At 42.4% G+C, this 21,605-nt stretch overlaps 1 protein-coding gene across 3 annotated transcripts in view; it reads right to left on the bottom strand.

Annotated features, from left to right (window-relative positions):
- Nucleotides 1–15,416, bottom strand: part of LOC144728654 (brother of CDO-like) — an 84,776-nt gene extending 69,360 nt beyond the window's left edge. For 2 of the 3 annotated variants that reach the window (XM_078608228.1, XM_078608231.1), the window contains exon 1: nt 839–921. The gene's annotated coding sequence lies outside the window, so the exon portion shown is untranslated. Of the gene's footprint in view, nt 1–838; nt 922–15,238 lie in introns of those variants that run through there. The other variant, XM_078608230.1, reaches the window with a different exon arrangement.
- Between the last annotated feature and the right edge of the window lie 6,189 nt (nt 15,417–21,605).

The raw sequence follows: 21,605 nt of genomic DNA, 5'->3' as shown, positions 1-21,605 counted from the left end.
AAACCAAGTCCACTTTACAAAAAAATGAATAATGAGGATGATGATGAAAGCTCAACAACATCAACACCAAACACAATTAGCATAAAGCAAGGGAAACGGGGAAGCAACGCGTGTGCAAAGAACTCCCCAAGTATGACACCAAATAACATATTATTGGGTCTTTCAGTAAAGTAAGTAAAATAACAAAATAACAACAAAAAACTACGACGTTTCGATCGCAGCACAAGGAAAAGGGAGGTTAACCACCCCTTTTAGTTATTTGCTTTCAACCCATCTCCGTGACTTTACCGAAAGACCCAAAGGATATGAATTCCTACGGTCACGAAAGCTTTCAGTCAAGATTTAGCCACACTAACAGTCACCAAGAACGCAGGTAGTCAGTAGTGATGGCGATGCCACCGATACGAACGTTGCGACGTGAACTTTCGCAGATAAGAGACGAGCCCCCGAGTGAGTGAGTGGTGGGGGTGCGTGCCGCGACTTGAAACCAAATTACGCAAAAGGCACCCAACTCGCGTTCCAACAACGCAACAGATTGTATGCAGAGAATACACATCAACGAGCCAGCCGTGCAAATTCCACATTTCGGTGGCGGGACGGGGCAACAGGCGAGTCCTCTCGATAGAACGACCACTGTTTAGGAACCCTCCGACAAAGCTGTATTGTACACATGCACACGCGTCAATGCAGCACGACCGGCTACGATGCAACAACAACGATCACGAACCGCACGGCAGCCAAGCAAGCAAGCGAGCAGCAGCAGCTGAGCCTCCATCGATGAGAGTTGGGATGCTGCCGAGCAACCCGAACGGTGGTCGCTCCAGAGTTGCTCATTCACCTTTGCGAGGAGCAGGCTCCACGTGCGTCTGCGTGAGACTCCATTCCTCCTCCTCTCGCTCCTTGCCCGGCACAGCCGAGCCGAGCCGTTTCCCCTCTCCCCTCCCCTTCTCTTCTGCCTCCCTCCCCGTCTCTCCCTCTCCCTGTTGTGTCTGTCGTCCACTCCCACCTCTCGTCTGAACCGTCTTGCCCTCGCTGTCGTCTTGGACAGCTGTGCCTGTGTCCTCCGTCCGCCTCGGCTAGAACAGTCCGGCGAGACGACGTCGCGTGTAAACACACAACAACACTCTCACGCACGTAACGCGCCCGCTCCACTCCGTGGCTCTGCAGTTGTTTCTTTTCTATAGTCAGTCCGGCCGCCCCTTTATCCTCTCGCCCTCCCTCCCCTCCCCTCTCCCTTCTGTTCTCCAACCCTCTTCCTTCCTCCCCCCCGCCCCCCTTCCTGCCTGACTGCCCTCCGTGCGCCTCGCTCGCTCTCTCTCTCTTCTCGTTTCTTACAGCACACGGCCGGCGAGCGTCACAACAGCAAAGCCCCCCACGCTTTTACATCGCTCCACTGCAGCAGCCAGCAGCCAGCAGCACTAAGGCCTCGACACCAACAGCGGCAAAAGCCGGAGCTGTTCACGCTCGAGTGAGCGAATGATGTGACTCATGTGAGGGCTTCCCTGAGATCGTGCCATTGGCCCGGCTGCGAAATGTAGGGGTGCCTGTGCGTTGTGGGTGTGTGTGAGTGTGTGCTTTCCTCCCTGTGCTGTACACGCCATACCCCACATGCAGTATAACGCAACACGTACAACTTGAATCTTCACTTAAAGCTTTCGTAACTGCAGGAATTCATATTCTGTGGGTCTTTCGGTAAAGTCACGTAAATAGGTTCAAAGAAAATAATAATAAAAAAAACTACGATGTTTCGATCACAACACAAGCGGTCGTGGTCTGGAGGAAAGAGATCGAAATTTCTTAGTTTTTTTGTTATTTTCTTTGAACCATCTACGTGACTTTACCGAAAGACCCAAAGAATACGTACAACTTGGGTGCATATACGGCGTTGTATGCACGTGTCTATACTACCTACACACCGATCTCAAACCTATATTGTTTTGTGAAGTGCCACACACGCGTGTGTGTTTTGTTAATCTGTTTACATTTTTTCGTAATATTTTATGAATGCAGCCCTTTAGATATATGGCTTCTCATATACACTTCGTGTTCAGTGGTGGATACACTACACAGTACACACAACGTCGCATACTCGGACATGACGGTCTACATAGCTGAGATTCGTCTTCGTTGTGTTTTGTATAATCTGTGCCCCGTCAAAGGAATATGGAATGTTAACCAATACTTCAGGATTTCCCCAATGCACATTCGATCGGAGATACACCTTGGTTTAACCATCGGATTGCTAATTCCGTATGTTAAATACATTAGTTGGTTTATGCTTGTGGTTGTTGGCACATCGATGTTAACTCCCATGCACTGCTGTGATATAGTTTCCCTATGGAAAGATCAACCCGTGTCATAGGAATGTGTAGCTCCCATCACTGGCCAAGGCAACAGAGATAATGAATCACAATATGCAAGTTGGAACTGGGACATTCGCTTACGTTACTGTTTGTATAAAGCAATGGATATGTATAAACATGTTAATTGCAGATCATACACGTATTGTATGCATGCAGGGAAATTTGTATACAGTCTATATGTCCCCAATGTGTATCTACCCTGTGGCCCTGAGTGAGTGGTGGAAATTCCACAGTTCTATGGTGGGGGACCAGTTTATTCAGAGGATTGGCCCGTGAGTTTTTGTGTTGTTCCTGGCATAACGTTTCAAATTGTACGAACTGTATCTCATTATTATGCCATATACCATATTACTCTACGAGTATGCGAAAATGCAGTCAACGTGAATCCACTGAATTCCGTTTATGAACACATCCTCTGTATGGTACGGTATCAAACATTACACGAACAAATAAATGTCAAGTTAAACACACAAACGCTCGGCCCAAATAAAGATCTGATACCAAACACTGCCAAGTCAAACATGACACAATTGCACATTGTACTGCATATGAACACCCCATAGTCACTGCGTATATAAAAAAAAACAAGTCTTGTGGCGTCAGCGATTCCCCCCCCACCCCTACTCGAAGCCGTCGAGTGGTGGCGTCCTGGCAGCTATGCGGAGTGGGTCATCCCGCTGTGATTCCTTTCATTTCTCTCTTGACAGGGAGCAGCCAGTGCCCTAATGGCTCTTGACAACGGCGGCGCTAAGACTCTCTACCAGCGGAGCTGCGGCGACTAATGAACAGTAGACTGTGTAGAGAGGGGGTCGCCAAAATAAACCAGTGTCCCCTGGCCCCTCGGGATCAAACACAGAGCGCACTGAGCACACAGCTTGCAAAAGAATATTCACGTGGCAACATTTTCCACACCAGCCCCCCCAGCCCCCCAGCGCCTCTCCCCGCCGACTCCCTGGATGCTCATCACAGCAGCAGCACTTTCTGCGTCTGTTGCTGGGTTTCCAATTAGCTTTTCTCTCTCTCTCTTTTGGCTGGTATATGCAATGCCCATTCAGGACAAAACGGTTTGAGAAAAATGTTTGGTAAATGTGAAAAGTGTGACGGTGAAGACAACTACTGCTCGTGTAAAATACCTCCGCTAGAGGGAGGTCGAGGGAGCCCCTATCGAATGAATGGCTGCACTTTGAGCCGTTGGCTCTGTTGAGGGCGCATTGCAAATGTTATTTGTACGTGTTATAACATTTTTGTTTGGCAAAGGCACAGCCCTGAAATGACTTGCTCACACTGCTGCTGGCAGAACAGTCTCCACGAGAAGGCAGTTCGGGAGCCCCTCTCTGGAGGACATTTGACCGACTCGTCCATCCTGGCCAGACATTTTGGAAGTGGAGTGGAGTGCCCACATTTTACCCCACTACACTCGACCTGACGATCGACTGTCTGTGGTGTGCAAATATATACATAGTTATCTGGCTGGGTGGAAAATCGAATGAGGTTGATACAAATGTACAATTCAATTAACAAACAGAACATGTTCTTTAAAAAACGTTTATTTTGGATGCAATGGATAATGAAAAAATAGTTTGTGATGAGATTCCCACACAGTGGTACTTTTTTTTATCTGCCAGAGAGGGATAATGGATTGAGTCGTCACCCTAACCGGGAATTGGAACTCTCGCAAAGTTCCGATTGTGAGCTGCTCAATCGGGCTATATATAGCCACCTGGCCAAATCTATTACTTTTAAGCATTAAATATGTTTGATTTTCAATGCAGAATAAATGTTAAGTTTCACCTTTCCAACTCGCAAGAGCCTTTACCCATGACAAAAGTAATTGAGGTAAAATGAAGAGTACATGTGTTTTAGATTTTTGGAATGTAATATCAAACTCAAATGTATTTTCAGGTCTGATTATATCCTAATGTTGCTAATCCTATTACAGAATGCAATGATATCAGACCACAAAGTAGCTTTTAAGGGTTATTCCCAGAAAGTACGTAATGATGTAATATGCCGCAGTAGTGCCATATTGCTGTGCGTGTGTGTGGTTTGCAATGTCTGCATGCTACAGTATGTGGTTGTATGTGTGTTTTATTTGTATGTGTCCGTATGTATCTATGTATGTTGCAGGCCTGCATGTTGTATGTGTGTGTTAGGTGTGTAGATGATTGTGTTTGTCTGGAATGTATACACGTTTTTAAATCAAAAAATCACCAAGCTGCCAGCAACAAACAGCACTATTAAAATTGCAATAGACACGCGTTGATGCGTGACTTGAAATGAGCCAGGATATAAAAACAAAAGTAATACACAACTTGGTGGAAGGGACGATTATTTTATTTTTCTGGAGACCGGGAGATCCATGATCGATGTTCGGTTGCCGTGTTGATGATATTCGTCGTGATGTCTCCCTTTAACAACGGAGTGGGCCGCATGGAGGCTGCTCGACGGGTGGAGGGATATACAAAGCGTGGGGAGCTGTGGGCCTGCAGAGTGTAGACGAGACGAAACGGTGAGTCTGAGAGGCCTCAACGTGTTGTGTGAATAGTTTGTGTGCGAGTTACCTGCGCGTGTAGCAAAGGGCGGGGTGTTTGTGATGCTTACCGCGAATAACTGTGGTGTGTGTGTGTTTTATCTCGTGTAAATGCACTGTGTGTGTTGTTGTGTGCGCATCTGCGGCTGTATTTGTGCACGTTGTGTTGTTTTAAACGTTTGTCATTGGGAAGTAATGAACACATTTGTTGCACGTTGCAATAACACACACAGCCTCCACAACGCTGTTTATTTGGAATAAGGTAATAATTAAGCCTTAGCTTCGAAGGAAAGTTAATGTGTTGATGCATCCATGTTCACGAGTTTATACTCGTGATATACAACTACTTGACATTTTGAATAAATGTTATTGAATAGTTGGTTATTCAGTATTTATATTGAAAGTTATGAGACCATCAGTGTAACTTTTATAAGAATAATGATTGTTAAAATGGCTTTCATCAGAAGCCTGTGTAAATCATAATCTTTTTTTATATAAGACAATCATTATACGTAGCCATTTAGTGACACTTCAAATAATAATTGTGAATTAGTTGCTCAAGAAAAGCTAACACAGATCACAGACTCTTTTTCAACATTGTTCTGTATCGGGATGTGTGACCAACGCCAATGGCATTGCATGTTTTTAGCTAAGGAAAAAAACGAGAAAACCCGGAGGGGTAACCCATGCACAACACGCAGAGAACACACAAGCCCTCGCACAGAGAGGCTCAACCGAGCTGGGAGTCGAACCCAGGACCTTCGTGCTGTAAGGCACACGTGTCACCACTGCACCCCGATATTTCTATTGGTGTCATCATGGCTACAACACACGTGGACGGAGCAACGCAATCCACGACACAACAGCTTCAGCGTGAGCTTTGATTATGTATCTGTCACTTCCCTTGCACAGCTGCTTAATGATGATGCTCGCCACACACACACACACATGGGGAACACATGAGAGAAACGCACACACAAGTAAACACGTTGCAATGAGGTCCCAAGTGAGCGTCATTAACGTTGTGTCTGGATATAGCATCAGTTGTTGTTGCCTTCGTCAGAAGTATATCTTACTGGCTGCATGGGTATTATGCTATGAGGTTACCGAGTTAAGATGTTTCTATTTGACATACAGTACTCACTTAATAATACATATTATTTTAGAATCATGTTTAACTTAGACTGAAAATTTGCTCATTGTTTAAAAGTGTATCTAACCGTTAAGTACTTTACTGTTACATGTTAAAGAATGATTGTTTTTTATTTCTATTTCCCGCACTGAGCACATTTCTGTACTTTAATATTACAAACGATGTCCTTTGATTAATTATCACTATGGAACACAATTTTTGTTCCTGGATACTAAGTGTTATGTTTTAATTGCTTATGCCTAAAAAGTATAGAAAATGGCTATTATTCCCCACAAACTTTGCTTTTGTGACCAGGACTATGTGAATAAAAGACACAAATTCACACGTTTTCTCATTGAAAATAGGTACATTTCCAAATATCGCTGTCCTGGTCACAAAAGCAAAGTTTGTGGGGAATAATAGCCATTGTTTGTACTTTTGAGGCGTAAGCAATGAGGAAATAATCCAGGAACAATTTTTATTGTTACACAGTGATTCAGGAAAGCCTTGCCGAGTCGAAAGACTTACTCAATTGGATCCTCCATGAGGATGTTTGGCCAGTTCCTCGAATGATTATTTGGCTTCTCAGAGAAAAAGCAGAGTACCCAGAGAAAACCCATACATACGAGGGGATCACACTCAAACCATGTTCATATATTAATTAAATCCATCTGTTGTACTGCCATCTGCTGGTCACCTCGCAGCCTAGCAGGTGGAACGTTTCGTACGTTGGTGCAGGAAGAGCAATCACAATATCACCCCGATGTACGTCCGCCCCCCACTATCATTACATTGTTTCGCAAAAATACGTCGCCGCTTTATTAAGACCGCTCTCCTACCCGACTTGCGTCGCCTCAACCCCCCACACTCACGTCGCCAGCAGCATCGTCCCGTCCCTTCTCCGTTATCCATCGCCTCTCGGCCTTCGTCCCCAACCACCGTGTCCCTGGAAGTCGCTTCGATTCACGTCGTTTCGATGTTCGTCGTCGTACCTTTCCTTACTGCACAGGCAATACTTTGCGATCAACTCAAACGTGAACACTTCGTTTTGTTGGCCAGCATTAAAATCCAGCAAGATTATTTAGTAAAGAAATAATGCAATTTTCTATCGAAGAATTGTATATTGAATTGGATATATGTTAAAGAGTTTGTTTTATAACGTAATTGTGCTGAATTAATGGAGTAACTTGAAAGGAGAACATCAGCGTCAAGGGCTGTGTTGGCACCACCAACGTGACCAAGAGTCAAAATGTCCCAAGGTACCGCAAACAAGCATCAGACTTCTGCTCATCTCTTAACAAACACTGAACACATCAATAACTAACAGGAAACACATAATAGGTGACGTTTCAGACAATGGCGATTTTTCATGGATCTTATGTGCTATTAATTACGGACATGTGCCAAAATCGTATCTATTTTTTTAAATAGATATTCTCCTTTTCGGGGCAGTGTTATTGACAAATGTATTTCAGCATCTGTTATTTGTGCTCCATGCACCAAATGCCAACACAGTATCACAAAAGAAAAATCTCTTATGGTGACCGTAAGTAAGTTGAAATTCCATTTCTTCCTACGGCGACCGTCGAACGGAGGAGTAACAGAAGGCTTATTTATAGAAAAAAAGATGCTGATCACTAAAACTCTGTTTCCACTTCCAATGCTATGGCCATTAATTCGAATTTTTACGAGCATTCTTGTAAATCAGGCCAGAATGATTGCGCTGCACAGCGATTTATGCCCAAATATTTCCCTGAGTTCCAACGCGATCTGTTTAGCTGTGGAAGACTTGCGCTTGCCATGTGATTTACTTTAGAACGCGGCAATTTTCATAGATCAAGGACGGCTGATTACGTTGCATGGAGATTACTGCCCAAATATTTGAATATGTTCCAGCTTGCGCTATTTAGGGCAAAAGACAGTGATGTGAGTTTTTCTAATGCATATTGGGAAATTGCTTCCTGGCCCTCTCATTATATTGGGTGGTGGGCAGCCTGGGCTCCAGGCCATTCCATTAATCCTAGTGAGCCTAAACAGAGGTGCATTCTTTCATGCGTTCTCAACACCCATCCCTTCCATCGCAACAACAAGAAAAAAAGGTCACCCAAAGCCCTAAGGCGACACCAACCAAAAATATTGTCTGCATCTTCTTTAATGTTTTCACTCTATTTTTGGTGAGGGTGTCTGAGCCAAAGTGTTCGTCTTAAACCACGTGATTTAATGTTTTATTTACAGCATCTTCGTTTCAGCATCCTTCCCCGCAACTCCGATAAGCACGGTTTGCCTATGTACGGTGCGAAACTGGTTCAACATACGCACACCTGCGGTAATGGATCTGTGTTCAACTTCAACGGCAGTGTTGAAGAGCATCCTGTACATTAATTGACGTCGATTGTCATGAAAACACACTGCCTGGTCACTAATAATATACAGTATGCTGGTGTTGGCACGGCAGGCCTTCCATCAGAGTGGTCCTTTAGAAGATCGGCCACTTGCCTGAAACGTTACTTTATTAATCATCATAACGAAGGCAGTGTTATGTTAATGACGATTTTCGCAAATTGTATTCATCCAAATGGTCTATGCTTGCGCCACACAAGTAAGTGTATGCAGGCTGTATTAATGCTCTTGATAGCTATTCGAGCTGACGTACGCATTTATTTTTTTGTAATTTATTAGACTGCTCTATGGCAATGCTATAACAATAACATTCTTTATACTGTTTTCTTTGCAAGTGCTGCCCCATGCATTCATTCACCCCCTTCCTTCCCTCCCTCACGCACTCGGCCGCCTTATGCCTCGCATTTCAGAATGTCCCCTACAGACAAACAGAAAAGAGCCACACAGCTGGAGGCTTGGATGGAGCCAAAGGCCTTTCTCTATGCGTGTCTTTCCGTGTCTGTACTTCTGTCCATCTCAGTGCCCTGCCAGTGTGACCATAGGCACACGCACGCACGCACGCGCACACACACACAAATGCACACGCAAATACACTCGTGCGAAACCACGCATGTACTCACACACAGACACGCAAACACACACATGCACTCTCACACACACACATACAAAGACACTCACACAAACACACGCAAGTGCAAACACACACACACACCCACCTAAGGGCATTTAAACCCATTTACAAAAGCAAGTCCAGAGAGGTATTTGACTAAGCTTATTAGAGGGTGAAACGGCTCACGTGATACGACTGAGTTATCAACACCCAAGAATCAGATTAGTAATTATTTAGTGATGTCATTATATGTGTGTTTGCTAATTCGGTTATTTCCACAATGTAATGCACTGTGCGACGATGCATATATTAAATGTTTGTAAACGACACATTTGCCATTTAGCATTCACCATCAAGGTAAGTTTAAAAAATATATGTTCACTACAGAAAGTCAGTGCTATCAAGTGAACATAGAACAGTCACGAAAGCTTTAAGTCAAGATTGAACATAGGACATTTATGAATCGTGATTTAGTGGGCAGTAAGGATAACTATACACGAAACACAGATAAAAATTCTAGATTTGAAGCTTTCGTGACTGCAAGGATTCATACTCTTAGGTTTTTTCGGTAAAGTCACGTAGGTAAAAATAAATAATAAAAAATAATAATAAAATGATAGAAATAATAATAGAAATCAAATAATAAATCACGACGTTTCGGGCGCAACACAAGCGTCCGTCATCAGGTGGGACAACCACAGCAAGAAACAAATGCTGAAGTGGGCAGATAGAAACCCAACAGTCATTACAGTTAGTATTTAAACTATTATGAGTCATTGTAATTAGATGTATTTATGGAAGGGAACTCCAGTATAGATGTCGACTCGTACAGCAAAAACATAGATAACAAAAAGGCATTCGCGTTTTTAAAATGGTAATTAGTATTTAGATACTTAATAAAATATATATATATCAAACAAGTAAAAAAAGACATTTAGATTAAAAGAGAATGCTTTTGTAAACAAAACGAGTGTCGTTTTAATGAACTCGTGTTTGTTTAGGCTGTCTGAATTTGTGTGAGCAATCACTTTTGCAAAACAAAGCAAATATTGACAGTGGTCTCATTAAGAACCAGGATGAGTGTCGTAATGTGGGAGGACAATGAAATTGGTTCGTTAACCTTAGAAGAATAAATCAGAGTTATCAACTTCAAAGATTACAACAAATCCCATTTTCACCCCTTTTGCTGCACGATATGAAATCATTCATCGGATTAGCATTTCTTCTTCACAAACTACTTTGCTTTGCATCATCGCCGCCGATGTTTTTCCCTATCCTCAAGTGGGCTTTCTCCTCCAAGTCCATAACGTGCACTCACTAATGACAAATGACTCATTAAACCGCAAGGTGAATAACAGCAGTGAGCAAATTTGTAACGGCATTTCAATGAGAAAATTTGATTAACTCACAATGCTGGCTTTTAAATCCAAAACTCTCTTTCACGCGTAAGCTCTCTCCCATCAAGTCACCCATTCCCATGCCTCCTCGCCTCCCTAAAACTCCCCTCCCCCCAACTCCCAAAGTGTCTCCCTGTCCTCCCACACTGCCCCTTTAATTGGTCAGGAATCCAGGCAAAAACCAACATTGTTTTTTTCCCCTTTGTTGTTTCAAACCGTGGCCGCTTCCCCCCCACCACCACCACCACTGCTTCTAGACGCTGGTGCAGAGCCAACGGAAAAGACACCGCAGAAGCCTAATAAACCACCCTTGCGCATTGCATTAAACAAACATGCTTAAACAAGCTATTTACTTTACGCAAAGCTAATGTCCAAATAGAAAAATATACACAGCCGGCACGCTTGGGAATAGGGGCCAGATTTTTTTTTGTAAGTGCTGCGATTTTATGACCGTCATAACGTCGAAAATGAGAAAGGTCTCCACACCGTCGTGTGTTCTTCTCACACGTGCCCCTTCGCTTGTGAGTATTCTTGGAGTTCTAAGTTAGACACTCTGGACACTAAGACTTGCATTCAGCGATTGTGAATCATACAGATATAACTGAGAGAAGAAGCTCAACACCATCATAGCTGACAATAAAAAGTGCGTATAGTTGTAATAGTAAACTATACAAGTTATTTAAATAAAGTATATAACAGAGTTATTTGTTTAATATAGAATTGAAGCTTTCGTGACTGCAGCAACTACTATACTCATTGGTTTTTTCGGTAAAGTCACGTATGTAAAAAAAACATTTGTAATTTATTTTAATAAAAATATATATTTTTCTACATACTTGACTTTACCGAAAAAAACTATGAGTATAGTTATTTGTTTGTTTTAATAAAATAAAGTATTACTGTATTATTGTTATTTTTGCATATGTAAACACTGAAACAATATCGGAAACATGCAATTGTTGCTTTCATAGTTCTCACATTGAATCAAATACGCCGCTCCTTCAGAACATGAGCCAAGGAACGGAGCGCGTCCGGGAGCACATCCAGAGGGGAGATGGAGCAACGAATTCAGTTCGGATGCTGTGTGAATGATTGCATCGCAGGAACGTATGAGGTGGCGACAGTGTGTGGAGGCGTTCATCCAGCAGTGGATTAACCATGGCTGATTATGACGACGACGACGATAAGAATGCAACGCATTTGATGTACTCATGAATGGGACTGAGAAAAATAAGCTCCAATTGAACCGAAATGTATTAACACAAATGAAAGACCGCTGCAGAAATGCCACACACACACACATCTCACCGGTATAGACTGTACATTCTAGTGTTTAGAAAGTGGGCTTTTTTTGTGGCCCTTGAATGTAGCTACTGATATAAAGTGTGTGGGTCAGTGTTTGTTAATGAAAGCAGCACGGGTCAAATACACTGAAAGAGCCCCCTCTCGGCTGAGCGATGGGTAAGTCCCAACAGTGGCACACGCATTGGAGAGAGAGAGAGAGAGTGGGGGGGGACTCACACACCCTCTCACACCGATTGCCTGCGTGCCAGTCCATTCATTCATTCCCCGAGGTGGCGGCGCTTGTGAGTGACGGTCAATCCGACCCGTTCATTAATGATATCCATGGCGTGCGAAGTCTATGGTCTTTAAAAAAAGAAAAAGCCATCTTCCGTTCCTTTTAAACGAGAAAAATAAAATGTAAAGCTACTAGGTGGGCAATGTTGGACAATACATCGAGAAGACTTCTATCACCACTTTAAGTCATTGGAACAGACTTATAACGGAGGCATTTACAACTGGAACATGTTTCATTGAAAGTGGCCTATTCTGAAGAGAGGCCATTGTCACTTCCCCAAAATATGACCCTGTTATTGGAACCGATTAAGCTTTTATGCGTTGTGTTATGGGGCAGCACTGATAAGGGAGATGATGCGTCAACTCGGTCGTGCCCGTGGTTATGTACACGACTGACAATTATGCGTGTGTTGTGTAGTCAGAGCCCTTGACACAGGCGAGCGGAGTTTGCACCCCATGCCCACGGTGCAAATGAGAAATCCACCACGACAGCTCGCGTGGTTGATTTCTCTGATAACTTTAGAGCTGGCTGTTCCTTCCCCATGCCTCACTCGAACAAGACAGCACCCATATGTGCCAGTGTTAATCCATATATTACCCCTGAAACTCACTTATATTTACCAAATTAAGAATGTGTATTGTACTTCTGCCAGATCTCCTTAAACAAAGTGGTTGGATATTTGATTTGGTTCTCACTCAGTTATTTTGAAGCGCATTTTGCATTTAAATCTCAGTATAATATTTTATTTTATGTACTGGACTCTTCAATGTTATTGCTTCATTTAAATGTATTTTATGTTTCAAAGTGAATACAGGATTACATATTCGGCCATAATCAATGTCAAGTGTCTGGATTGCATCAGATGCTAGTTAATATTTGTAGCTGATGTATACATTCCTGAGTGTAGGCATATGTATCATTTAAGGAATTTACATTGCAAACCCTCAGAATAATTCGTCCATGCTGAACACATGGCAGTGCGAGTCGCGAGTACCACACCTGACTGCCATCGGTACATACACAACCAGGTTCAGTCAACTTTTCGCAATGTCTACATGGTGCTGTGTAAACTTTTGTCAACCCTTGATTACATTAATGGGACGCCTACCCCTTTGCAGCACGTCATCCCTTCAGAGTTTATGAATTGCATTTTCTGAGAACTAAAACGTTAATATTACGTGCATAAACTGTCACTACCAACAGAGGTGTCACAACTGAATGCTTGTTTGAGAATGGAGACACTTCGTCTGTTTGATTTTACCACTACGGAAGCTTATGTTTGGCGTCTATTCAATTTTCTATTACAGGTTGCATGTTACATATTAGGCGAGTGAACAATAATGCACAAATGTGTCTGATATATGAAACACCCTAAAAAGAATAAGTCCGTAAATTTTGCTTTAACGCAATATTCTGTTGATATTTATTGGATGAAAATACCTTACACTACATTCTATTAATCATCCTTTAAAAGATTACCACCTACCCATTTACCAAATATGTGTTGTCGCAAGAGTATATATGTGTACAATACAGTATATTGAACTATTGTAACACACAAAAGTTATGAAAATTACACTAAATGCGTTCGCATGACCAGAATACACCATGCACTCAATTAGATCGAGATTGGAAACTAATTTCTTTAGAAATTATCTTGTGCAAAGTTTGCTGTCCTTCACTGCACCTCCGATGAGCAGGGTTGGCTACGCACGGTGCGAAATATGTTCATGCCAGGACAGTTTTCATGATTGAAAAATATGTCATGATCTGTCAAATTCAAACGACATTGAAGCAAAATGTGTGTACTTTATACCAACTCAATATAGCACTTATTTTTTTTTAAGTATCAAAATGCTACAAGGAGTAAAGTTTAAGTAACGAGACTCAAAGTGAGTTTTAGATTCTATGCTTGAGGCAAGTTGTGTACTTATGTTTTTTGAGAAAATATGAACTGAAATCACATGTATCAATATCTGAGCGAATGCTTAGAGTTTTTTTTTTATGGAATCACTCAATTTTCACCAATCCCTCTTGTTCGTTTTAACATTAATCTCCCAAACTCCTATTTAGGCAGAATTTGTTGTTTCATTTTACATATACATTAAAATATACATGCATTCTTTATTTAGTCATAATGTAAAAAAAAATGTGTATTTGTATATTATTCTAATAAATAACAAATAATGGTGAGCATTACAGTTTTGTGATAATTCGAAAAAAAAAGTATTCATAGCATACTATTACACAAACATTTATTTTTGCTATAATTTATAACTGTAATCTGAATACATTTTCTAATTTAAAGGGGGTATTTAAATGTATGTAAAAACTTTTTTATATCAAAATATTAATAATATAAGTACATGCATTGAAGCAGTTTACTTTGTATATGTGTTATACATACCATTTTTAAAAGGAAGACTTCCACTGCAATACATAATTAATAACTGGCATCTTGTAAATGACAACCTTCATAAATAAAATGAATTATGCAGCACAGTCAAAAGAAAATGCGTTGATTGCAATGGTGAATAACTAAACTAAAGGGTTTTTTTTTTACCAGGTAAGGTCCACTGAGCTATGTAGCTCTTCTTCAGAAGTGACCTGGCCACAAACGATAGCTCAACGAAGTGGCTTATCACGTGGACATTTATAGCAGCCAATTAATCTAAATGCATGCATCTAAATGTAGGTGGAAAAACCGGACGACCCGGAGAAAAAACCCACGCGACAATGGAGAGGCAATGCAGACTTCATAATGTACATGCGTCAGGGTCGGGATCGAACACACGATCTCCTGTATACCAGGCAAGGTAGTTAACATCTCGCCGAACAACATTAAATAACTGTGCTTACTTGAGCATGTTATTCCTTTCACCAGAGAAGACTATAACACCAATGTGAATTCAATTGTTTAATTATTCGTTAAAATTATTCACAGACTATGTTCCTGAACAATTACCGAATTTTACGAGTTTGCCTGGATAAATCTTTAATTGAAACAATTTTGAGAAACCCTTGAAATTACACTTTCTCATCGAAACGACTGGTTTACCATAAACAACTTTGCGCGAATAAAAATAAATCCACAGCAGATTTTTAAATCTGCTAAAGTTGGACTGAAAACCTTCAAACGTGCACATGCGCGCGCGCGCGTGCGCGTGTGTGTGTATATGTGCCGGGCACGCGGCTTAAATCTGTGATCATCGACGGAACTGTCTTACCAGTTTGATCCGAAGGGTTTGCGAGTCACACCTGCACGAGCCCCAAGCGTGGCAGTCCGCCTGTCTTACTGCGTCTCGGCGCGGCGCAGCGGCTCCGTGCGGAAACGCATCGGGGCTTTGAGACGGAGCGACGCTCGGCACCTGGCGTGGTGATCTGCGGGCCGGCTCGAGGCGCATTGCTTCTCTCCGAGAGGGCGATGCCGATTTTTTGACGTCCCCCCTCCTTGCGGCATGGAACTGCCCCTTCCACTCCCACCCCGTCCGCCCCCTCGTAAGAACGGGGGGGGGGGGTTCTTCCCCCCCCCCCCCCACACAACCCCCCCTCCTCCTGCGCTGTCTGTGACCAATCAGCTCTCCGTGGAATTCAAGCATCACAGGCACACTAAAAACATCTCTCTGACCCTGTCGCCCCCCTACCCCGGCAGAGGCTGCTCTCCACACCCACTGCCCCCCCCCCGTGAATCTCCACCGCCTGGAGGTAAGGGAGAGGTGGACTTGCCGGGGAAGAGGAAGCCAGTCCAATCGAAGTATTGTTCCACGCACAATATGCAGGGGATTCAGCTAACACAAACAAAATGTTACGGTGCGAGGTCTGTTTTGTTCGTCACAGAAGAGGCAACCCAATCGAAATGAGGCCGGCGTGCCCTGTGCTGTCTAAGGCACGTTCACAAGTGTGTTAGTGATAAAAAAAACTCTACACATTGATGATGATGATCATCATCAGCAGCCATGGTCAATCCACTGCTGATTGAAGGCTTCCTTAAGCCACTGTCACCTCTCACGATGTAATAATGAACCTAGCCACCTGCACATCTCTCCATCTTGCCGATGGACGTCTTCTCAGATGCATTCCATGCCGTGATGATGAGATGCGAAGAACAACATTGATTAACAAAATGAGAGAGACCTTCAGGCATGCTGTAATAATGACATCACTGCAGTTGAACCCTTGTAATGTTTAGAATGACATCATCGCTGTGATGTCATTGGGATATTTTTTTCCCTCATTACCAGAGCGGCATGTTCATATCAGACAGCCTGGGACACATACGAGGTACGCTATCAGCAAGATAAAAGCTATTAGTTTTGGAGGTCATGTATTGCTTTCATATCAGAATTATTAGTTAATTATATGTACACACAGGCACAATTTATTTAGTCTTGCAAACAGATTTGCTCACAAACTGTTATCGTAATAAAAAAAGAGACAAAATGGAGATAACAATTACTCAACACTTGTTTATAGGGGGTGATCATTTTACGTGCAGTTTTTCAACAAAAACTCTATACATTGGTCAAGAATGTGTACCTCCGATTAGTACGGTTGGCTAAGTTCGGTGCGAAAGAAGTTCAACACACATGCGATAACACTGTCCTCAATCAAATATAATAATTAAAATTAAGATTAAAATATAATAAGTAATATTAGGTGCAATGTCCCTTATTTATAGGCAAAAAAAATCAATGAAGAAGGCCTATTACCATCAATGTTATCGATTAAATATACGTCTATTTTAGGGCAGTGTTATTGACAAATGTGTTGATTAGTTGTTTAGAATTATACTAGTCGATGTATCACCATTTTAAAACGAGCGCTGGGCAATGCTGCTCTCTATCAGCCCCTGACTGTCATTATAACTCACAATCTTAGAGTCCAGGTGCTTTGCCACAGGCACACCTTATTCCATCACGCAATTGCTCACCTGAATAAAGGCACTTTAACGTTTTAGTTTTTTCCTTCCATATTTATCAGTTTATTGAAATATAATCATCATTTTCAGCCATTTGTCAATCCATTGCTCGATTAAGGCCGCCCCATGCCGTATTTGTCATGGGAGATGTTTGACCATACTTCACCATGCTGGTTTGTGCAGCTTCATTAAGTGGAAAGAGCCCAAGACCATTTGATATATTGCTCGCCACTGATATTAGCCATGGCTGGGAATTTAACTCAGGTGGCCAGATGGATAGCGAGGTGCGCTAACTACGGCACGATCACTCCATAAACAGTACATAGATGATGTGAGATTAAGCAGATTTTACCGTTTAGGTTAATCACGTATTACGAAGGTACATTGACACTCCGCAAGGCATGTTGACATGCGGTTATTAATTCATGCCAGGTGTGCTCAAAATGAACTGAACATCGACATAACTGCGACGGATGGAGAGGAACTGATGGCGATAAGGCGGATTAAAGTAAGGCACAATGCACATGCTATCTCTAAATCAGCCGCTGACATACAGCATCTTGCACTGAGCCCGACTGTCTCCTCATAATGGCTGGGTGTGCTTCTGTCCTGTCACTCAGAGCGGACGTTATCTGCGGCAAGGGGCCACAGAAGCAGCAAACTGACCCCATGGGTTCCAACGTCGCTCTTTGAAGCTCCTTTATGATGATGATCATTACGATCCAGCCAGGTGGCACTGTGGTCAATTGCAAGACTCGCAAACACAAGATTGCGAGTTCAAGCCCCGGCATATTGGTTGACTTGCTGCATCAGAATCTCTTTTTTCATTGTTTTTAGACCATTGTTAATCCATTGCTGGATGAAGGCCTCCCCAACCTGCCGTCTCTTCTCATGATCGTGCTCACCACCCCGTTGCTCCTTCACAATCCCAACCGGCTGGACATGGCGGTGGAACCAAAGTAGCTGGGGACTGGCAGCCATGACAGTTATGGTGGGTGGGGGAGGGGCTGACCATACTTCACCACGCTCATATGTGCCGGTTGGTGATAAGAACACTTTTTGTCTCACTGAGCACCAGGATGATATGGGTGCTCCTACTCAGCAGAGCTACTAAGGTCTACAATCAACTCAAGCCTCTTTGCCGCAGCAAGGCAGTGAGTGCACTGTTGAAGAAGCATCAGCATCAGCATTATCATTCCTCCAGGGTTGATAAAAACGAGTTCCACTGTGGGAAGTGAACGGTGGCTATTCTCACATGAGATGATCCCCTGCCAGGAGAATGTGTACTATCTACTAATGGCTGAGGGCCATGCTTATTTCAACCAGAGATACATTTTAACGTGACTTTGACTTTTAAAACGTGGTCAATGCATTCCAAATATTTCCACAGTTTTGGAAATAATGTTGAAAATCTTGTTAAAATTACAATCTCAGTTTTATGAGCAATAAAAAGTGCTCAATATAAATCTGACAACCGACTACCACCGTAAAGTATGATTGTTTGTGACTATGGTGCGACTAACCTATACTGTATAATCTACACCTCATCGATAATATCCCATTTTCTGACATGTATGTATCTTGAATTTCTTTAGCTCCTACGTAAGAAACTGTGCATTTTGGAACGACTCTGTACTGTGCCATGCCCATTTAACATTCAAGGTCTGCAGTTGAAATGTTCCTCTTCCTGTTAGATTATGCCATTTCTAACCTTTGCCCATACAACAAATGAAAACACACCAAAGTAAATACAGCTAATGGCTCATTTCTATTACAGTTAACAAATGAATTGACGGGGCTAAGGATCGCTTGCGACATAGCTAAGGACGAATTATAATTGACATAAAATAATTGTGCATTTGATTTTATCGAGGAAAGCTTAGGGAAACTTCCAAGATCCATTTATTGCTTTTTGTAGTTTTAGTGATGAGTGAGCTTTAATGTGAATACTTTTAGACTGAAATTAGCAATGTGAACGTTCTCCTAAACAACTAACCAACCATGCGGTCTGTAGTTCATCCAGCGCAATTGAAAAAAAACAAAGGCCCCGGTATTGTAACTAAAGAAGCGGATATATTACTTTTCCGTGTAGGATTATGGATATTAAATTAATTTCACAAATTGCTAAATAGCGTTTTGGAACCCATTGGGGGAAAGGGATAGAAATTGTTAGAAGTTAACGTCAGAATGTACCTTTCATGAATCTGACAGCCAACTTCCTACAAATTACCTTCGTGTTTTCACGTGTGGACTTGTTTGTCTTGTTTCGGTAAAAAAAAGAATATAACACCGACCGTTCCCAATAAACATGAGGCACACGTGGCCTTCATATGTTGGGATGCACTACTTTGAGCAAGGTTATAATTAGCATTACTCAAAGCAAGTATTTAGCTACATTCAACATAAAATATAAAATGTGTTGCCTTCATGTTTCGTCATCATACTACTGCTGGGAATAAAATTATCCACAGAGTTCGAGAGGGTATTTTGGTCTACTCTTCCACACTGGCAAGACAACTTGAAAGAGGTTGATGTAACCACACTTTACCTGCCACACGTGACCTCTTGATTGATTAACTCAGCTGTACCCGTTTATCCTGCTCTGTGGACTAAGGCAGGGTTATTTCCAACAACAACAACAACACCAACAAGAACTCGCCCATTTTCATACTACGTTTTTCAGAAAAGTGTATTCATCCGAGGACAGGATGATGGCCAATTGTCAGTCGTAAAAAACAACAACAACAACGGAGTGGCAGCCAAGGCACGGAAAATACAGCTGAAAAGACGGGAGCAATGAAATCAGTTCACGTGCAGGCGCTGGGTGGATTATTACATCGTGAGATTGTGAGAGTTGCCTGCGGCTTGGGAACACACTTATATCCAGCAGCGGACTGAGCCTGGCTGATGATGACGATGATGATGCACGGCCACCAAAGGAGACGAGTTTGAGAGAGGGGGGTGGAAGAGACAATGACTTTCGACTTGACATGCGCACAACACGGAGAGCGCAAAGCGACACGCTGATAAGAGAACAAAGCGCGGCTCTGTGCACACGACGCACTGCCACTTCCACGCACCAGCAGGGCGAGTGTTTGAGCATTTCAGCGCGGGCTTCACAGTGGCAAAGGAATGCATCCCCTGCCAGGAAGTCCTCCAGCATATTGCATCTGATGGATGTAATTATTTCCAGAGGTGGTGCAGCAGCACGTCTGAACGTGGTGGCTCAAACGCCCCACTCTGGCATTCTCATAAGGTCTGAATTCCAAGGGTCTTAAGTGTCCCAGTGCATGAAATTGTTTACAGACCAACAGGATACTAAACAAGGGAGGGCAGGGCACTCGCTTGGGTCGGGTGGGTGAGTGCGCGTGTGAGTGAGAGCCAGTGGGATTGCGTAAAACCCCAACGGCAGCATTCGCCAGCCTGCGTATACCCAACCAACAGGATCAGCGGCAGCAGTACATACGGATTTGGGCACTTGTTCTATTGAGAAGGAGAGTGCCTTTTGCTTTATATTGCGCGAGCTCTATGTAAATGGGTTCACTTTACCGTCTGTTTCATCTTCGATGCCGTTTATTTGTCTATATGTTTGTCTGTCTGTCTGTCTATAGAGCTGCCTGTTCTCAGAATGATCAACGATTTTGTATACTCAGGAGAACAATAATATATTCGCTTCCAAGTATATTTCCCCTTAGAAATGATGAAGTATTGATATATATATTTTAAATGCGTAAATATATTTAACTGCAAAACAAGAAACACATGCACTGCATTTAAGCAATACATGTGCATACATCTTTTTAAGCAGATGTATATTTTTCTACAAATGGATATGTGTACATGGAAAAACATATTTGGTTTGTATTATCCACGCATATGTTAATTTTCATACCTATTCAATACTTGGATAAAGAGATTCATACGCTGCACATAATTTCTGACGAATGACCGCCATCAACAGTTATACATGTGACTCACAAAGTAGTATATATATTTGTATTTATTCATAATATGTTGAAATAAAAATGAAGTAATAAAACAGCTTAGGAGTCCACAATATATGTGCACCGTTACAAACGCACCTACTTCGTAAAGGTCGTCGCTGATGTTGTGCCGACAACCCCTTGAGATGAATGAGTCAAGTTAACATTGAACAGGAAACGATCATTAACAATTAAGTCACCCATTATTGTTTGCTGCAGAAGAATCAAATTGATATGCATGGGTCAGTGTAATTTGTTTTCATGTTTTTTTTACAATTTGTTGTTTACCTCTGCAGACTTTAAAAAATAACCTAACATGCAATAAATGGAAATGTTGCAGCACTGTTGTCAAAATGTTAACTCCCTCGCCTGGTATGCAGGAGGTCGTGGGTTCGATGTCGACCCTGACGCCTGTATATTCGGAGTTTGCATGTTCCCCCCTGTGGTCGCTTGGATTTTTATCCGGGCTCTCCGGGTTTTCCCTCCACATTCAGAAACATGAGTTTCGAGTGGTTAGCTGCTATACATTTCCAAATTTTAAGCTACTTTGTTGAGCTATCATTTGTGGCCAAGTCGCTTCTGAAAAAAGAGCTATATAGCTCAGTGGGTTTTACCTGGTAAAAAAAAACCAAGTTAAATAGTTGAAAACAGTCAGGGTAGAAATGCCATGTCCCAGGACAGGGACAGCCTCTT

The sequence above is a fragment of the Lampetra planeri genome, chromosome 29 (assembly GCF_965212315.1).
Source record: "Lampetra planeri chromosome 29, kcLamPlan1.2.h2, whole genome shotgun sequence".
NCBI lineage: Eukaryota > Metazoa > Chordata > Hyperoartia > Petromyzontiformes > Petromyzontidae > Lampetra > Lampetra planeri.
The sequence above is the reverse complement of the archived record's forward strand: the minus strand, read 5'-3'. Positions and strand labels throughout refer to the sequence as shown.